Genomic DNA, 21,770 nt, shown 5'->3' with positions numbered 1-21,770 from the left:
TGCGGGCATAGATGACCAATTCTGAAACTGCGAACAATTTCCTCCTCCAGACCTATTTTGACTATAATCAAATTGCCCAGTCCAAGCCTTATGATTTCCCCTCTGTCTACCCGTCAACTTCTCTTCTTTTATCTGTTGGGCATGAATTATCAACCTAGAAAGATCCATTTCCCCAATAAGCATAGAAGTCCTACACTCCTTAACTACCAACCCAGACACACCGGTCATAAACTTACTTATTCTTGACCTAGGTTCAGTCATCTGATCAGGGGCATACTTAGACAACTGGTTAAACTTGAGGCAATAATCCTGTACTAAAATTGAGCCCTGCCTGAGGTTTATAAAATCTTCTATCTTGGCTTCCCTCATCTCACGTGGGAAGATATTATCTAGAAATGCATCCTAAAACACCTTCCATGACATGGGAACTGCATTCTCCCCTCTATTTTTCTTCTACATCATTACCTAATCATAAGCAACGTCCTTCAGCTATAGGATGCCAACTCTACACTCCCCTCTTTAGAAATATACATAATCTGGGTGATCTTCTTCACCTCATCTAGATAAAATTGTGGGTCCTCAACTGCCTTTGACCTAAAGAATTTTGGCGGGTTTATTCAAATAAAATCTCAAATTCTGGATGTGGCTAAGTCCTCACTTTGCTGAAGTAAAACTGTAGCCTGATAATTGCCCTGAACATTAGCTATCACAGCTTGGACTAGCGACTAAAAGGCAACCCAAAACTCTGCATTAGACACATTCTCATTCAAAGGATCTGCGGGCTGAGGTGGCTGGTTATCATTTCTGCATGCGTTAGCTCGATGAGGAGGCATTTATTGTTATGTAAAAGAATGAGTTAGAAGCAGATAGATACACTGAATGTATGATAGATCATGAAAGAAGAGATTTCTAAAATACGTCATAGCCTCTTGCTCATAGATGTGGCATGCTTCCCACCGATGATCAAGATTCTACGTAACATAGCTTGTCTGACTTACTAGGACTCTCTAAAACTTTTGGCTCTGATACCAAGTTCGTAACACTCTGAAATCTAATTCCTGGGATGCTACACGGTGCTCCAAACTATAAGTAGTCCTGAGCTAACCCTGACTGCCTTTTACTAAATCTGAATCTCAAAATAGGGGGATATGAATATAAAATCATAATAAATACGAAAAAAATATCTAAATTATTTGAGTATATCTAAAAATTCTAATCTCATCAATCTAACAAGGAAAATACTGAAAATCTGAATACTACAACTAAAATCTAAAATTAAATCTAGTGGTCTGACAAGCCTCTATTGACTAAATTTAGAGAGTCACTGGGATAGGTCCCAGCTGACTTAAACTATCGGAAATGAATACTGAATTATCTACTAATAAATTGGAAATCTGAATAGCAAAGTCCCTGAACTATGAGGACTCACCAATTGCAGAGATGTAGATGAGATGCTCAAAAATCACTCCCGCTGCTGATACTAAGCACCTGAACCTACATTATGAAACAATGTAGGACATAGACGTATATGTGGATTAGTACTTTGGTAATGTACTGAGGATATGGGGATTAATAGAATAAGTAAGCAATATCATCACAATTTATAAAATCATGCATGCTAAAGGTAAATGACTCTCACAAAGGCTGGAGAAGTCTAAAAACTGAAGATCATAAATCATGAACAATAAAACATATAGTATAAATTTTGTGAGCCTTTACACTTAGTTCTGAAATGAATATTCTGTTCTTATTCTAAAATTATACAGGCTAGTGAAATCTGTAAATCTGTATCTGAAGGCTTATGTAAAGAAATATTTCAAACTTAAGAACTTTAAAGCTGTAGAGAAAATACTTTAAGGGTTTAGAAATCTAAAATCTTATTCTGCATGAGAGATTCTTCTAACCGACATAAACTATGTGAGCATTCGTGGAGTCCAACGTTCTTGTCCCCCTTAAGAGGAATCTTCACGTTGGGGAGAGGAGTCATACTCTTGCCAGGGAGTATTACCTATATAAGTGATTACATATCTATCATCCACGTTAAAGTGGGAACATTCTAAATCCTACATTGGCACATAGTTTTGGCATATGGAACCGTAGTAACGTACCCATCTCGATGCTAAATACTACTCCCATTAAATCTATGTACTCATTCTGATAGAAATTCACTTCTAAAATAGTATAGTGGTTTATAATGAAAATCAACTGTATATCTGTAAAGCTAAATCTGTAATCTGAATCTGTAAAGTGGATTTCATATTTATTCTTGAGACCAAAAGGTCAAATCTTTATCAATAATCTGAAAAGAGTCTAGTCATAAAGTGCTCATAGCACAATCAACCTTGAAATAACTATATATAATTATGGCTTAATGACCCATGCATCAAACTCATGTTAAAACATCATAATATTCATGCTTGGTAATGTAAACATGTATAAATAAACTTAAAATCTGGAAATTTCTGCAATATGCATGAAAATATGAACATAGACATGCAATTCAACTTCTAAATCCCTTAAAATTTCATAATCTCATAAATAGCCATATTGGATGTAAACCCTAACTTTAATTTCATGGGAAATCACATAAAATTTAGTAAATTTGTAATTAAAATAAGTTTTGGGCACAAGGATGAAAGGATTATCCTTGTTGAAAAGCCCCACATACCTCAATTGATGAACTAGATGCTAAGGCTTGAATCTTGGAAACCTATTGATTCTTTCAAAGTTGAATTTATTTGAAGTTCTTGAGTTGGGAATCCTTAATCTTGAATTGCCTAGGAGAATTAATGGGGGAATCGGATTTCTTGGAGAGTAAGCTTTGATGATCTAGGGTTTTGTTTAAGAGTATTTTGGTGAAAAGTGGGTATAATATGCTTAGGATAGGTTAAATGACCTGTTATTCACGACTTGGGGTTAGAGAAAGGACCAAAGAGCCCTTTTTAAAATTTTATTCGAACTGGGAAAATTTCCCAAAATTGGCCTACGGTGCGACGCACTATTTTCGCGGTGGCCTACTAAAAACTGCCAACTGGGACCTGAAAAATCACCACAATGCGGAGCTATCATGGTACACTTCTGAATTGCCATATTGGCCACCTCCACGATGCGTTATTATCGCGGATGCTCACTAGAAAGTGACAATTGGGATATTGGACCTCTTCATGATGCAGTACGATCGCGGGGTCTCACTAGAATTTGACAATCGTGATTTTACACTTCTCCGCGATGCGTTACTGGCCCAAATCACGCTGTTTTATGACTGGAACTTAAAATCACCATAACTTCTCATGCAGTTATAGGATAACGGTGAATCTTATATCGTTGGAAAGCTAATTTAAATTCCTACACATTGGAGGGCCTAAATCAGGATAATTTGATATGCTTGAAAAGTCATTCTCTCTTGAAGCCAATGCTTGACATTCTCAACGATAAATTAAACTAGAAAGAGTATGGAGTGTTACAATTTTTGTCACAACACGAGCCGGGACCCTGGATGCAATGGGCATCCTGAACTACAAAGGCCCGAGAAACCCCTGTCTCTGCCCAACCCACTAGTGATATTGTCCGCTCTGGGTCCTGGCCTGGACGACTTTAAAATGAATCATTAGCAAGTAAGGCTTGCTTACTTATATACCCAGCATCCCTCCTATGTTTTGCCGATGTGGGACTCCTTATCCTAAGTTGGGGCGTTACGTACACCCCTTTATGGACTCAGCGTCCTCGCTGAGGTTTTTCCCACCGAATGGGATTTGCCTCCTTATCGGGATTTTCCTATACTCAGTTTAAACTCCTACCCACATTGATAGGGCTAACACAGGAGCGACTCTGATAGCATTCTATCACTACCCAAGCTGGGGCCTTAGCTGTGATGGGCATCCCGAACCACGAAGGCCCGAGAGACCCCTGTCTCTGCCCAACTCACTAGTGATTTTTTCTGCTTTGGGCCCAGGCCACACGACCTTAAAACGCGTCACTAGGGAGTAAGGCTTGATTACTTGTATACCCAGAATCCCTCATGTGTTTTTCCAATGTGGTATTCCTTATTCTAAGTTGGGATGTTACACTATTCTTGCCACTATCAGTACCAGAAGTGGTTCTTAGGAGCAGGAGCCGAAGAAGTGGCGATTGGGACTTTATTAGGTCTAACAAAAACCCTGGATAAAGTACAATATTGTTGCATATGACTAAGTTGACCACAATTATAACATTGATATATCCACTGTAAACTATCTACAAAAATGAGATTGGGCACCCTGTTCCTTAGGACTACTGCTAGCCTGGAAACAATGATCACGTGAAGGATTAGGATAAGGAGCACTAGCTTTCGAATAAGAATTACCTCAATTCTTCTTCTTAGTCCACTGCCTACCATATTTATCATTGTTCTGCTGATTTGCACCCTGCTTTGAATATCTAAATGTTTTGTTCTGGCTTTCCCCCATTTCTACTTGCTTCTTCTTTTCATCCTCCACCTGTTGTATATAAACCATTAAACTCAAAATATCAATGTCATTATTCAACATGGACGCCTTACACTCTAACACCAAATAACGGGACAACCAAAAGCAAACTTTATTATTCTGGACCTCATATTAGACACCAATTCTAATGCATAATAGTCCAACTGCTAAAATTTTAGGGCATATTCCTTAATACTCATCTTACACTGCTTCAAGTTAACAAACTCTTCTGCCTTATCTTTCCTCAACTCCTAAGGAAAGAAGTGATTAGAAAAACACCAAAAAATTCATCCCACATCACTAGCTTAGCATCATCACCCCTCATTCCTTCCCAATCCTCATACCACGGGTAATTCACATATTTCAACTGATAAGCAAAAATCTCCACATCTTACGAATCAATAGAACACATCACCCTAAAGATCTTTTTCATCTCACCAACAAACCCTTGAGGATCCCCCTCAACCCTAGAGCCTGTAATGGTTGGAGGATTCAACCTCATAAATTATCCAACCCAATTAACCTCAGATGAATTAGACACAAAATCAATATGATCAGGCCGACAATACTAAGATGCCACCATCTGAGCAAGCACATAAATAGACTGACAAAACTCTACATTAGAGATATCTCCCTGAGGTGACTGAGCATAAGTATCACCAGCCTAGAAATCTCAAAGAGGACTAGTAGGGATCGCTAAAATCCCATGTCGAGAGGTATAGTCAAGAGTAGGGACCCTAGAACGGGTCTGCACTCCATAGACGGGGTGAGTCCCTTCCATATTTTCCTTTGGTAGAACAAAGTTTCTAGAAGAGTTTCTATGACCGTCAGATCTTCGGGGAGACATGATCTAAAATGCGAGTAAGCTAGGAGTTAGAGAACTTTCATAGCAACTAGACTCTATAGCCTAAAATAAAACACAATAAAGGAAAATATTCCTAAATATCTTGTGGCCTCTCCTTTATAAGTGTGGCATGCTACACACCTATAAAAGGGACTCTAGACGATATGGTTTTGTGGACACCCAACGACCTTGAACTGTACTCTTAAACCAAGCTTGTCACAACTTGAACCCAGGCCTAGCCGTGATGGGTAATCTCAAGCCCACCTTTGACCGAAGACAACCCCCTTAACCTTACCTCAAGATAACATAAATGTAAATAATAGAAACCAAACAATTAATGATAAGAAGGATAGATAGTCAAATGAAATTTCTAAGATTTAAGACAATCAACCAATCCCCACAACTTGTCCATAAAAGCCTCTAAATACAAAACTAAGTCGGGACATACCCCCGACTATGACCAAAAAGAATCTAAAGTACTAATATGACAAGGAAGATAGTAAAATAACTAGTCCTTTTAAAAGACAGAGACTCACCACTTCACAACAGCTCAACAAAAATACTCAATTACCTAACGCTGCACAAAAGCAAACACTTCATAACAGCTCAACAAAAGTACTCAACTATCTAACGCTGCACAAAAGCAACAGAAAGTCCTTTAAACCTACATCAGGAAATAATACGACATTCGAGGACGGTCAGTAGGGAGAGAACTGGCATGTGACTCAGGGGATATGGATAAAATAATGCAAATACCAAAAATTTAGTTATAAACGATATGCACCACATTTATATACATATGTATAAGATGTCGGGATAGGGAAAAAGGTCATAAAAGGAAAATTTTAAAGTATTAACCTGAACTATGTAGCTTATTCCATCCTAAAGGCACCCATGGGATATATGGGTCTAGTTCTCCAGCTAGAAGGGCCCCAATGGATGCAATTCGTATAAACCCAAGAAAAAACAAGGAAAGGCTAAAGACACGCAACCCTCCCAAAATATATATAAAGTATGCACCAAGTACACGATCGCATGGATCCCCTACACTGACAAATGCGGTTTCCAGTGTTGAACCCCCTGGGACCTACACCTTCACGGTAAGCTACACAATTTTCTTTAAGCCCAAATTAAAAAATTTCACATAAACCAACCAGTAACGTAGGAGTATTTTATGAAGGCATTTACCAACTTGGTATTTTCATAGCAATATTCTATCAAGCTAATTCAATTATGCCAAATCAGTTCATATAACCAAATTGACTCCCAAGTTCCATTTAAAACCAAGCCACGGCCACCAAGGCCATCCAAATACATTGTTATACATTTATCTTTTAACGGAATGCAATACATTCAAAAATAAGTTAAACCATGCAAATATCCTTATTCAGAATAAAGTTTACAAAGTAGGTTGAGGTTAATTCCATTCCAAGCAAATAATTCACCAATTTGGTGAAACTTGATGACGTCCAAACTACACCTCCTTTTAGAAGATGATATGGTTGTTGTCAAAATATAGTAACCTACTAGAGATTGGGGTTGAATCCCAAGAGAACACTTGAAATTGTGGATCTCAACAATTGTAGTCAATAGGTAGAACAAGAAAAGTAAATGGGGGGTTTGTGTAGTAATATTGAGCAAGTAACTATACCCACTTTGGTTGTAATTAGTCGTAGGTGAACAGTAGAATTGTTTTCTACATGGCTTCTCAACTCTATAGGATTATCATGCTTTGTTGAGCCAACCCGATACTTTGCATGTAGGATCGATAAATTATACATCTTCTGGAGTCTTTTGGACGAGCAAAAGGATTTCACCCTTTACCTTTTGAGTCTCAGGAGGTCGCGTTACTAACCCTTATCTTGATCCCAGTTAACTATTACCTTTTGAGTCTTTAGTTATTAGATAAAATCTAATTGTCTTACTTAGATAAACCCTAGAAGCGTGGATCGACAATTAAACTCCAAATTACTATTGTACTTATCTTCTTCTAGTCACTACTCTACTTTTTGAGTAAGCAACAATATCTAGGCGGTATCTAACATGTTCACCCTTTAAGAAAACTATTATAATGAAGATAATGCAATGCATGCATAGGTATCAATTCAGAACAACAAAAGCACTTCCTCTGCTTCATTAATTTGCCAGGTTTCAACAAGCCTAGATATAGGTTCTAGCCGCTCATGCTTGTGAAGAAATCAATATTATTCATAATCAAAAACATAGATGAAATCACAATGATAAGAAGTAATAAAACCCACAATCGTAACTGAATTAATCAACTGACATCAATACAAGAGAATTAATCAAGTGAATTAAATACTGGTTTTGAAGGAATAATAAGAATCTATTGGTTTTCAACCAAAAAAATTGAATCTTGGAATCTAAATATGTTTGTAAGTATCGAAAATAGGAAACTCCTACTAAAAACACATAAAGGGAATTTATAGTACACGAGGAAACCCTAAAACCAATTCCTGAACAAATAGGAGAAAATGGGGTCGATGGCTACATATGGTCTGTGCGTGTGCTCTAACCCTTGGCACAAGTAGCGGATAAAAAATTCTGCAAGTTCAGCTCTCGGGATTTTAGACTTCTGGCACTTTCTTTGCCTACTTGCGGTCCGTAGGTCATACTTGTGGTCCACATGTTGACTTGGTATCGGGAGACATCTTTTCAAATCTTCTTGGATTCTCGAATATGCTTTGATCATGACCAAGCTAAAAAGTGTCCGAAATATCCATAATTGCTCTAAAAAGCAGCCAAAAACACCATTTTATGAACTAATCATCTTAAAAATGATTCCTACAAAACATACCCAAAATGCATTATATCTAACAAATAACCTCAAAAATTTGCATATTTTTCTTGTTTTAAGCATCGAAAGTACTATATTTATATTGAACACCAACAACCTCAACTTAGAATGTTTGCATGTACTCAGGCAATAAAACACAACAAAAATAAAAATGATGCTTAACTAGGAGAATCTAAGCTATTCAAGGCAGTCAGTCAATTCTTAAAGCTCAGAACATAACACCTCCTTCTATCTCACTTTTCAAAACTAATTATGTATGAACATAAAGCACAACAATGTGACACAATGGGATCAAGGTATGTCAATTACATCAGCAATAAACAACCACTCATATATACAAGTTACACTACCCGAAAGAAACAAATAGCTAGCAATACTACTCAAGTGCCCTTACAACAAGGATGTCCCACTCACTCATATGAAATAATGCAAGTCAGTGTAGGGACAGTCAAGAGATACTCACACTTAGAAGAGAAGTTCCAATCAATGCATGCCAAATACCATAGACTTGTCCTTATTTTCTTTACCTTAGCATTCAAATAGTCAAGTTAGGATCACAATAGGACTTTTCTCAACTTGTAATGTAGGTTTGGGGTTGGTGTAGTACATATAGACATATCAATTAACTAACCCTCCTTGGTACTACAGTAACCTTGGGGTCTCACCAACTAGCTAATTTTTTTTATTCCAACCTTATTTCTCCCTTTTTATTCTTTATTGCACATTCAAGTTGGGTGTGGTCTTTTATTCTATCTTTTTCTCTTTTCATATTTTTTCTTTAATTTTCTATCACACTCAGCCCTACTAACTTTTTTCTCTTATTTTACCCTTCTTCATACCTATTTTACACTATGTACCCCTATGATAGCCACCCTCAACTTAGGCATTTTGCCTAAATTGAGGTGCACATGTCCAAGAAGGTCTAGGGCCAAAATAGGTTCATTGTAATATAAATGGGAAAGTGAATGGTGAAACAAGTAAAATAGGCATATAAGGCTCAAAACAGGGATAAAGGGATATCATTTACACATGGAAGGTCATTTAGACTAAAAGTGGACTAAAATAAAAATGACCTATGATCTTTTTCTAACTAACTTTCCTTCAACCTAGGCAAGACTAACTAGGAAAGTTCTGAATTCAACGCACAAAGGGAACTAGGTAGTATCTAATGCACACATAGCACAGAGTCAATATTACCAATGACTACCTATCCGATTCATGCAATTGTTAGTAAGTAATTATCATGTTCCTAATTCTAATGTCATAACAAGATCCACAATGTTCACACATATATACATTCACACAATTCTAAAATATAAGAATTTGAAGAAGTGTCAAAAATTAATTAAAACATGACTACTGCCCTAAATACTTAAAAATCTCCTAATTACATAAAAACAAAACATAATACAAAATAAAACACAATATGGCATAAAATTGTCCTAGATATTTCAGTTCTACAACCATACCATGACCGATAGGAAAAGAAGTACAACAATAAAAACCTGTGGTGGCATGGTACACCCACCCCAACTAAAAATTGTGCACTATCCTCAATGTGCTAAAACAAAATAGAAGGTAGTGAGAACATACCTAGAATGCACTAAACATTCAAATCATAAGCATCCCCAGATGGGGGCATATCTACTGGTGGAGGCGGTGGTGATGGCTGTGCACTACAAATGCACTTCTTTTCCTATCAACAAATGTAGTCTCCAATGAATTATGTCTGACCTTTTTAATGGCCTAGTCATATGAAAAATCAGGATCCTGTAAGACGCCTATGTGAACCCTCTTGGACCCTACTACTAGGACCTTTGCATTACCTTCCACAAAGAAATCAAATTATCTTGATATATGAAAAGGTGATATATGGACCCAGGAGGTATAATTGAGGGAGTGGCTTCTATATGAATCTCTATGAGACAGAGTAAATCTACTCATAATATATCAAACTCCTCTTATCTAGGCTAGATTTGATGTATTTGTCTCTATGAAGGCTATAACCTATCTCCAAACTCATCAAGACATGCCTAGAAATTAATATATATCGCAAACAATGTAGATCATAGTACGACCTCCCATTGATCCTCTTCCTACTCAACTCTAGTCTTAACCACTTATCTCATCTAATCATAGAAGGTAGCCATCTCGGTCTCAATAACCCTCAACCTAGCATCAGTGTCTCTCTAGTTGTCCACTAAGCTCTATAAAATCTCGCTAGATATAGTAATTATACCTGAAGTAGGAGCTCTAGTGGATGGGCGAGTAGGCTCTAAAGCTATACCAATCAGCTCTGAGGTTGAAGTAGGGGCTTAATAAGAAGTATCTAGTGTCCCCTCACCCTACGTACTAGAGTTTGGAGTCTCTATTTACTTCTTGATCTGAATTTCAATACTAACTTCTACGTCACCTTGATGTGCCTCATTAGGCTTTGTGGAAATTATTGGGCCCTTAATCTGGGCCCGTGGTACTACTGCCTGCCCTCTCGATCTCTTGGAAAGGCTTGTACATACCAGATCCTTTATAGTCTTTTTTTGTGCAATCACCGTTGCAAGTATCCTCTCGTCTACACTTAGTATCTTAGGTACATCGACCTCACCACACAACCTCTGAATCACGTCAGGGAAAGACAGATTAGTCAACTCCCCAAATGCTCTGTTATGCAACTCATACCTGAGAATGGCAACAAAATCAACAACATATCCGACCACTATACAAGCAACCAATATTTCTCCCTCCCACATCAATATATTATTCAAAGTAGTGGGTATCGATTGGTATCTAATTAGAAACCACCAAAACTTAGCCTCAAATATAAATAGGCCCTTCTTGATAACACCATGACCCTAAATCCATGGGTTTGTATCACCCAAAGTTGAAATATAATTGGCTATCCACTTATCTATCTCAACCCTATCTCATCGGTACTCAGCCTTCCATATAAAATATCAATCATTGTGACCCTTATTCTGTGGTCATACTCAATTGTAGATGCAGGAGTAATGTAATCTAGGATGAAGATAACTCTGTAGATAGTCTTTATCGAAATGTCAACTCTGACCCCTCTAACTAGTGTATGCTCAAGCTGTGGCTGCCTCAAAAATCTCACCAGGCCTGGATTTCTGCGCATAGGAAGGACTATGGTAGCTCTATAGGATGTATAAAATTCTTATACCATAGTCGAACTATAATAATCAAGTGGCCTAGTCATCCATTCTAGATAATATCTATCAAATATCGTCGGTAACTGTGGTACTCGATCTAGCCATAATAGGTCAGTCTGGAGGTCCTTATAAATACACCTCATAGGCTTGCCTGCCTCCTAGATACGACAGTCAATAGTAAATATCTCCTGCATCCCTTCCATACACCACCTCAAAGGTATCTCCTTGAGAGATATATCTAAGGAATATGTAGGTGCAGGACTCTCTTTCTATTGTACTGATACATCATGGGTAGCCTACTTTGTACCCTCTTTAGACTGGGTACATCTATTTATTATACATGAGTAGTGGTACCCTTATCATACCGAGGTACTGTTGATGGCTCCTCTTACTCTACCTCTTCAGATAAATATTGGGACCCTTTCTCATATTAGTGGTCCTGAGTAGCAATTTGTGGAGTAGACTCAAAATCTATCTCCTCATCTTTATCATCACTATTAGGTGGAAGAGTGTATGGAGGTGACATCCTTGCTAACGTTATCCATAGTCGGGCTACAGCTGTTTGAGTAGCCTAGTGCATCTGTCCTCTCATAACTCTTTATGTCACCCCTACTATAATATCTCTACGTCGCTGCCTCAGGTACTCCTCCACAGAATCACTAGGCTTGGTAGACTCTGCCCGTCTCCTCAAGGTGTTGTCCTTCATCTTCTTCATATCTTTAGGTGCCATATTTACTTGAAAACCAGTTGTTAATTTCCAACAAAAATGAGGGATAGAAAATGTCTAAGAAAAACTCAAAATTTAAATTTTCCCCAATTTTCACACCCCTATAACCTATTTGAAATCCCAACAAGTCTAATGTGCACTCATCTATCATAAATCAAAAATTTCAAAGAAAAAAACATGCTCAACTAGTGGTATTACTTTTATTCATTAAAGTTCAACTTTCAGTTGGGGCCTAGCTTTAGATTTTACTTCAAAACAAGGCCCTACATTAAGATTTTAGGCTATTTCAAGGCTCCTGCATACAAGCATGATAGATTCTATATATTTTGCAATGGAATACACATATCAACTTGTTTAAACAATAAATAGATCAATATATAACCATTAGGAGCTGAGAAAGTTACCTCTTTTATGAAAACTGGAAGTGAATAATGAAGAAATCAAGAAAAACCAAAGTTGAAACTTGTTTTTATCATGTTGGGATAAGATGGTATCTTAAATAAGTTTCAATTTAGCTTTCACTTAAGTGTGGGCTTAGTTTGTGTTTTAAGAGGAAAGTTTGAATTCTAAGAGAAAAGTGTAGTTTTGAGGATTTGAATAAGATAGAATGAGGTTAAGGTTGTTTAAATCTAGGTGGAGGGCTATTTTAGGTCATATATATGATAAGTTAGAGATTTGGAGACAGACCCTTGAGTCTAAAGGATTTTGGTTGAGCAGGACCAAGATGGAGTACTGGGAGTGTAACTTTAGTGATGTGTCGTAGGAGACCGACGTGGTTGTGAAGTTGAACTCTTAGGTTGTTTAGAAGAGGGAGAGTTTCAAGTATCTAAGGTCTATAATTCAGGCCAATGGTGAGATTTATGAGGATGTCATGCATCGTATTGAGGTAGGGTGGTTGAAATAGAGGCTTGCTTCGAGAGTTTTATGTGATAAGAAAGTGCCCTCAAAGATTAAAGGTAAGTTCTACAGAGTGGCAGTCCAACTAACTATGTTGTATGGTGTAGAATATTGGCCAGTTAAGAAATCCCACATCCAAAAGTTAAAGATGGTGGAGATAATGATGTTGCGATGGATGTATGGTCAGAACAGAAAGGATAGAGTGAGGAATGAGATTATTCAGGATAAGATGAGAGTGGCTTCAGTGGAGGACAAGATCCGAGAAGTAAGGTTACACTGGTTCAGGCACATGATGAGGAGGGGTTTTGATGCGCCAGTGTAGAGGTGTGAGATACTGGCTATGGATGATTTTAAGTAGGGGAGAGATAAGCTGAAGAAATATTGGAGAGAGGTGATTAGACATGATATGAAGTAGTTACAGCTTACGGAGGACATAACCCTTGATAGAAAGGTATGGAGGATGCGGATTAGGGTAAAGGGTTAGGGGTGGGAGAGTGTCAGTAACAGCAGAGGAGTGTTCTGTATTTGTGTTTGAAGTTTCTTATTCGTAGGTGTTGAGTGTTGTCCATTGTTTCAGATTTAATGTTTTAGTATTATCTTATGGATAGCGTTGTTAGTTTATTTTGTATACTGTATAAGTTTATATGCATTTATGTTTTGTGTTTTTTATATTGTTATTAGTTCTGATCTGGGGGTCTATCGAAAATAGCCTCTCTACTTCACCTGAGGTACTGGTATGGACTACGTATACTTTACCCTCCCCAGACCCCACTAGGTGGGAATACACTGGGTATGTTGTTGTTGTATATATGTGTTGGTGGGCCTAAAATTTAAATTAAAAATTGGTCTCACAAAAGACCAACTGGGCACAGGTGCCACCTGCGGCTTGCAGGTGCTGGGCGCATGTGCTGAGCCAAAAATTTTGGCCCACTTTCCTGCAATCCATACTTGGCATTTCGATATTTTTCCATATACTTATGGTTTTATAACCTAATTTTGAGGTCTCAAAAGTAAAATTAGATGCCAAAGTCCATAACTTTCCAATTTTCATCCTCAAAATTTCAACTTTTCTGCTTATTACTTAACTTACCGTGTGGGGCTTGTGACCGTGATTGGTTGATCACACAGCTCCCTTACCTGGAAATTGATGAATGTAGCAATTTTTTACCATATTCTAGGTAAGTCCAAGTGCAAAAAACTACAAAAAAAGAAAAAAAAAACATAAACACTAACAATAGTGGGTTGACTCCCACTAAGTGCTTGATTTAATATTGCAGAACGATGTGGTATGTTGTTTACTCATACTTCACCAACAAGGCCATAGGTTGCCTTACATGTAGTGCTTTATTTAATGGTATGACACGATGCAGCTATCTTGACTACTCAGAACTCATTAAGATACCCATAGGAGTATCCTTCAGGGTCATCAATTCAATCAATCACCAAGACTATCCTTATGTCGAGTGGTTGTTTCATTGACTTTTGAATGTTGAATGTAGCCTCCTTACCATTGACTTAGAATTTTAGCTCACCTTTCTCCATGTCGCTCTGCATGTGGCTATAAATTATCTTCCCAATATAATGGGCATCTTGATATGAACCTTATAGTCCAGGATGATGAATTTAACCAAAAATATGAAGTTATCCACCCTCTCAATCACATCAAAAGAATTCCCACATAAATTTTCATTGTGCTGTCAGCCATCAACAGTCGCATCAAATCGGTTCATAAGAGTTTAAGCCCAATTGCTTGAATACAACCAGTGGCATAAAAGTAATGCTGGCCCCTAAGTGACACAAGTCTCTGGAAAATTGGGATGACCCTATAGTGCATAATATAGTGAATGCTTCGGTATCATCCTTTTTTTACACCAAAGACCTAGTCGTGGCTACACTGCAGTGATGCACACCATAAACATCCTCAAATATTACTCTTTTCTTCTTTGTGACCAATTGTTTCATGAACCTGGCGTATCCAACCATCTACTCTAATGCCTCAAGAAGAGGTATTTTCAAGCTCAATTCTTCAGTATCTCAATGAATTGCTTGAACTTATCTTTCTCTTTCTTTTGCTTCAATCTCTGGGGAAAAGGTAAGGGTGGTCTAAGCATTAGTCTGATTTCTAGCTCAATGACCAAACCCTTACCTTTGTCTTCAGCAGTTTTACCTTTATCTTATGTTACCTTCTCAGACTCAACATCAGGTGTCTCATCATCAGCAACTTCTGTATCAGGTCGTAGGGGATCCATAGTAGTGAAACTATTTCTCATGTTAATAGCAAGTAAATAACCATCATTTTTTGGATTGTATATTGTGTTACCCAGAAAGGTACCTGGTGGCCTCTAGTTCAGAGTTACTTACATCTGCCCAAACTGGTGCTCCAACTACTGATAGCAGTGGCATGTGACTCAACCTTCTGGGTCAATCCTGAAATGTCGGCCTTAATCTCCATAAGGATAATCTCTTGATTTTCTTAACCCTTCACCAGCTTAGCCAGCATCTCTTCCATAATAGATTCTGCATCATGTATGTTGGGTAGAATGTACCTATCCCCTATTCTCTATAGTTATCCTTCTTCCTTCAGTCATTATCTCGCTCTTTGCTATGGTCCCTATATCTGTCATAGTAGATGAACTTGGTTCCCTTCCCTTTGGGCTCAGAAACTCACCAACTGATGATCCAAAAAATTTATTTCCTCCTTCAATTCTGACTCATAAGCTTTGGAATCCAACCTCTATGCTATTTTTGCAATTACTTTCTCAGAAGTTGCTGCTTTGCTAGTACCCCTAACATCAATTCTTAGCAATTCAATCTCTTATGCTACAGAGTCATTAGCTACTTTTTGGTCGTAGAAGTCACCAATAACATATGTGCCAGATCCCCTCTCAGCCTCCTGAGTTTACCACCCTCAATTAGTAAGCGAGATCTGATCTAACATCTCTGAAGCTATCTCCCAGCGTAGTCTTATAAAAGCTCCTCCAGATATGGTATCTTTCATGGCTCTAAAGATGATTCTCAAGGCTTAGTAGAATATCTATAATAAGCTCATCCCTAAAAACTGATGGATGGGCACCATACAACTTCTTCTTAAACCTGAACCATGCCTCGTACATAGATTCTGACTACAGCTGCCTGAAGTTATAGATCTCATCCTTAAGTAGCACCATCCTGGATAGAGTAAAGAACCTCTTCAATAATTATTTGTGCAACCCATTCCATGCAGTGATAGAGCCTCTTGGCAGTTTCCCTAACCATAAAGATAATTCTCCTCTAAGTGAGAATGGGAACAGCCTCAGACTGAGTGCTTCCTGATTCACTAGTGGATTTGTATAGGAACTGCAGATGCTAATGAAATTGGCAAGGTGCAAGTTTGCATCATCTATAGGTAGATCTGCAAACACACCCTTTTGATTTAGAAGTTTAATCATTGCACTCGTGATGTCAAACTTGATGCCTGGGGATAAAACAAGAGAAACTATGTCTACATTCTCTGCCAGCTCAACATATCATAAGTCTTCTTATTCATCATTTATATAAGGTTGCACATATTGATATGCTCAGATTACTTAAACATGGGTACCTCTAGTTTTGTTAGGGTTTCCACCGAGTGTTGCTCAGATTTCTGCTGCTTATCTCTACTTATTTAGCTTTACCTCCCTAGATACCCATTGAGCTTATTTTGTTGCTCTCTTCTCGGCTTCATCTTGAGCTAATCGATTACCAGTCTATTCTACTTAGATATCTTACTAGGTGTTTGTAGGATCCTCTCTGGATTTGAATTCAGTGGGAGTAAGGGATTGCCTCTACTCCGTGTGCTATCCATACACCGGTGTATGCCCAACGAAGAACAAAATGAAAAGAAAAACCCAAAAAATGCAACAACTTCAAATCATAAATCAACACAGTGTTCCCTAACAAGCACCAAAATTTTGATGATGTCCAAACTATATCCTCTCAGAAGATGATACGGTTGTTGTCAAAATTTAGTAATCCAACCAAATTTGGGGTCAAATCCCAAAGAAATACGTGGAATTGTAGATCTCAGCAGTTGTAGTCAATAGGCAGAACAAGAAAAGTAAATGGGGGCTTTTGTGAAGTAATCTTGAGCAAGTAACTATATCAACTTCGGTTGTAATCAGTCGTAGGTGAACACTAGGATTGTGTTCTCCCTGGCTTCTTCACTCCATAGGCTTATCATGATTTGTTGAACCAACCCAATAATTTGCATGTAGAATCAATAAGTTATGTACCTTCTGAAGTCTTTTGGACGAGCAAAAGGATTTAACCCTTTACCTTTTGAGTCTCAGAGTGTCGCTTTACTAACCCTTATCTTGATCCCAGTTAACTATTACCTTTTGATTCTCTAGTTATTAGATGAAATCGAACCATCTTAGTTATATAAACCCTAGAAGCGTGGATCGATAGTTAAACTCTAAATTACTATTTTCTTTATCTTTTCCTAGTCATTACTCCTATTTTGGAGTAAGCAGCAATATCTAGGCGGGATCCAAATGTGTACACCCATTAAGAAAACTATTATAATGAAGATAAAGAAATTCATGCATGGGTATTGATTTAGAAAAACAAAAGCACTTCCCCTACTTCGCCAATCCATTAGAGTTTTCCCAACCCTAGCTATGGGCTTTAGCCGCTTAGGCTTGTGAAGAAATCAATATCATTCATAAGTGAAAGCATAGATTAAATCACAATGATAAGAAGTTATAAAATCCACAACCGTAACTGAATTAATCACTAAAGTCAATACAAGATAATCCCTAGATCAAAATCTAATCTTAGAATCAAAATATGTTTGTTAGTATCAAAAGTGCATAACTCCTACTAAAAACACATAAAGGGTTTTTATAGTACCTGAGGAAACCCTAAAACCAAAGCTCGAACAAGATAGGAGAAAACAGAGTCGGTGGCCACTTGTTGTCTGTACCTGCACTCTGACCCTAGGTACCTGCGGTCCTAAACCTGGGCACAGGTAGCGGATGATAAAATCCTACAAGTTCAGCTCTCAGAATTTTGGACTTCTGGAACTTGCTTTGCCTAATTGCGGTCTGTAGGTCCTACTTGCTGTCCATATGTTGACTTTGTAAGTACTAAGAGTCATTTTTTTAGCTCTTCTTCAATTCTCGAACATGCTTTGATCATGATCAAGGCAAAAAGTGTTTCTCCATGGGGCGCTCCTATCCTATTCATATGAAAGATTTCAATTTTAGATTTTAGTTGCAGTATTCAGATTTTTAGTATTTGCATTATTAGACTGATGGGATTAGTATTTTCAGATATACTCAGATAATTCAGACAATTTTTTTGCATTTATTATGTTTTTATATTCATATCCCCCTCTTTTGAGATTCAGATTTAGTAGAACACAGCCAAGGTTAGCTCAGGACTACTTCTAGTTTGGAGCACCATGTGGCATCCCAGGAATTAGATTTTAGGGCGTTATAAATTGCCTTTATGAACTTACTAATTGATGGGAATATGAGGCTTCCCCAAATATTATTATCGGTATATTACAACTCTTCTCTCATGGTATTTATTATTTTCTTTATCTGGGTTCTACCTTATCTTATGTGAACCCTTATATGGCTGTACACTTTGGTTTTGTTCCTAAAAGTATTTTCGACCCTTTTTTTATGTCTACCCTGGTGGGTGATTCTATTGTTTCTAGAAAATCAATAGAAGTTTTGTAGTGTCCATCTTTCATAAGGAGATATTTGTGGTTTTGATAGAACTTGATATGGTGGATTTTGATGTAATCTTGGGGATAGATTGGATTTATTTACGGTAGGCTTCTCTGAATTATAGGACCCAAAAGGTCAGTTTCCATTTTCCTAATGAGTCGCTGATTATATGGGGTGGAGTTCCTTAGTACCCAAAGGGAGGTTTATTTCCTATCTTAAAGCTTAGAAAATGATTTCCAAAGAGTGTCTGTATCATCTAGTTTGGATTAAGGATTCTAATTCTGAGAGTCCCTCTCTGCAATCTGTCCCTGTGGTTGATGAATTTCCTAAAGTTTTTCCCAATGATCTTCCTGATATTCCGACTGATGAGAGATAGATTTTGTGATTGATCTTTTACCTGATACCCATCCTATTTCTATTTTACCTTATAGAATAGATCTGATTGAGCTAAAGGAGCTAACAGAGAAATTGAAGGATCTTCTTGATAAGGGTTTTATTCATCCTAGTGTTTCTCCGTGGGGTTCTCCTGCACTTTTATGTGAAAAAAGATTGGTCTCTTTGGATGTGCATAGACTATCGTTAGTTGAATCATGTTACAATGAAGAATAATTACCTTCACCCTAGGATTGATGATATTTTCGATTAGCTTCAGGGTGCTAAGTGTTTCTTTAAGGTTGATCTTTGTTCGGGTTATCATCAGCTAAAAATTAGGGAGGTTGATATTCCCAAGACTGCTTTCCAAACCCAAAATGGCTATTATGAGTTTTTGGTTGTCATTTGGGTTGGACAATGCTCCAGTTGCTTTCATGGATCTTATGTTTCTGGTTTTCAGCTAATTTTTTGATTTGTTTTTTAGAGTTTTTATTGACGATATCTTGGTGTACTCTAAAAGTAAGAAGGATCATGCCAGTCACTTCTTTATTATGTTACAACTCTTAAGGACCTGAGATTATATGCTAAATTTTCTAAATATGAATTTTGGTTAAGTGTTGTGACCTTTCTTGGGCATGTTGTTTCTAGTGAGGAGATCGAAGTAGATCCATAAAAGGTTGAGGCAGCTAAGAAATAGCCTAGACCTATGACTCCAATTGATATTAGGAGCTTCTTGGGCTTAGCTGGGTATTATAGGCTCTTTGTGGTGAGTTACTCATCTATTGTTTCTCCGCTGACAAGGTAGACGTTAAAAAAGATTAAGTTTTTATGGTCCGATGCTTGTGAAGGTAGTTTTGAGAAGTTTAAGGATAAGTTGACTTTTGTTCCAGTTTTGACCCTACTTGAGGGTATTAAGAGGTTTGTTATGTATTATGATGCATCTCGTGTGGGACTGGGTTGTATTTTGATGCATCATGGTAGGGTTTTAGCCTATGCTTCCAGGCAACTTAAGGTTCACGAGAGGAATTATTTGACACACGATCTAAAGTTGGTGGCAATGGTTTTTTCTTTAAAGATCTTGATCTATTATATATATGGGATGCATATGGACATTAATTCAGACCATAAGAGCTTACAGTATATGCTTACACAAAAAGAATTGAACCTCAAGCAGAGGCGATGGCTCGGCTACTAAAGGATTATGACATAAGTTTGCAATACCATCTAGGTAAGGCTAATATTGTTGTTGATGGTCTTAGTAGGTTATCTATGGGGACCCTATCTCATGTTGATGAGGATAAAAGAGGATTGATGAGGATATTCATAGGCTAGATAATTTTAGGAGTTTGTCTTTTGGACTTTGAGGACGGAGGGGTGATTGTTCAAAAAGTGGTTAATCATCTCTTTATGTTAAGATAAAGAAGAAGCTGGCTTTGGATCCCATACTTATATAGATTAAGGATGATGTGGGTCAGTAAAAGGTTATGGCTTTCGAGATTAGGAGAGATGGCATCTTGAGATATCAAGGAAGGTTGTGTGCTCCAAATGTTGATGGGCCGTGGGAAAAGATTATGACTAAATCTTATGAGTCCTAATATATTGTTCATCCATATTCAACCAAAATGCATCATGACTTAAATGAAATTTACTGGTGGAATAATATAAAGAGAGAAGTGGCAAATATTATAGCTAAGTGTATGGTTTATCAGTAGGTCAGGGTTGAACACTTAAGACCTAGTGGAATATCCTAATAGATAGAGTTGCCTATGTGGAAGTGGGAGATAATCAATATGAATTTCATTACGGGTCTTCCATGGTCTCGTAATCAGTATGATTCTATTTGGGTCATTGTGGATAGAATGAATAAATCTACTTACTTCTTGCCTGTGAGGACTAACTACTCAGGAGAGGATTATGATAAGTTGTTCATTTAAGAAACAATTAAGTTGCATAGGGCACCAATGTCCATTATTTAGATTGAGGTACGTAGTTCTCTTCTCACTTCTAACGTTCATTTCAGAGAGGTTTGGATATTCGGGTGAACCTTAGCATCGTTTTCCCCCTCAAATGAATAGACAAGAAAAGCATACTATTCATACTTTGAAGGATATGCTAAGGGCCTGTATGATTGAATTTAAGGGTAGTTGGGTTGACCATTTTTCTCTTATTGAGTTTGTTTGAAATAACACTTATCATTCTAGCATTCAGATAACCCTTTTTGAGGCTTTTTATAGTAGGAGGTGTAGGTATTATATTAGGCAGTTTGGGGTAGGTAAGACTAGATTATTTCGTCCTTATTTGGTTCACCAAGACATAGAGAAGGTGAAAGTTATTAGAGAAAGACTTAAGACTGTTCAAAGTCACAAAAAATCTTATGCGGATATGAGGCAAAGAGAGTTTGAGTTTGAGGTAAGTGATTGGGTGTTCTTAAAGGTTTCTCCTATGAAAGCAGTCATGAGGTTTGAGAATAAGGGGAAGCTTAATCCCTCTTACATTGGTCTGTATCAAATTTTAAGGAGAATTGGGAATTTCTCATATAAATTAGATTTGCCAATGAATTTGGCTTCTATTTATCTTGTCTTCTATGTGTGTATGTTGAAAAAACAAGTGGGTGATCCTTCTTTTATAGTGCTTATTGAGGAGGTTGTGTGTCGGATTTACTATCTTATGAGGAAGTTCTGATTGTTATTTTGGATAGTAAAGTTCGTAGATTGAAAACTAAGGATGTCTCTTCAGTAAAGATTCTTTGGACAAATTAAAAGGTGGAAGAAGCTACATGGGAAGCT

This window comes from Capsicum annuum, chromosome 5, assembly GCF_002878395.1.
Source record: "Capsicum annuum cultivar UCD-10X-F1 chromosome 5, UCD10Xv1.1, whole genome shotgun sequence".
Classification (NCBI taxonomy): domain Eukaryota; kingdom Viridiplantae; phylum Streptophyta; class Magnoliopsida; order Solanales; family Solanaceae; genus Capsicum; species Capsicum annuum.
Note: the sequence above shows the minus strand (reverse complement) of the source record.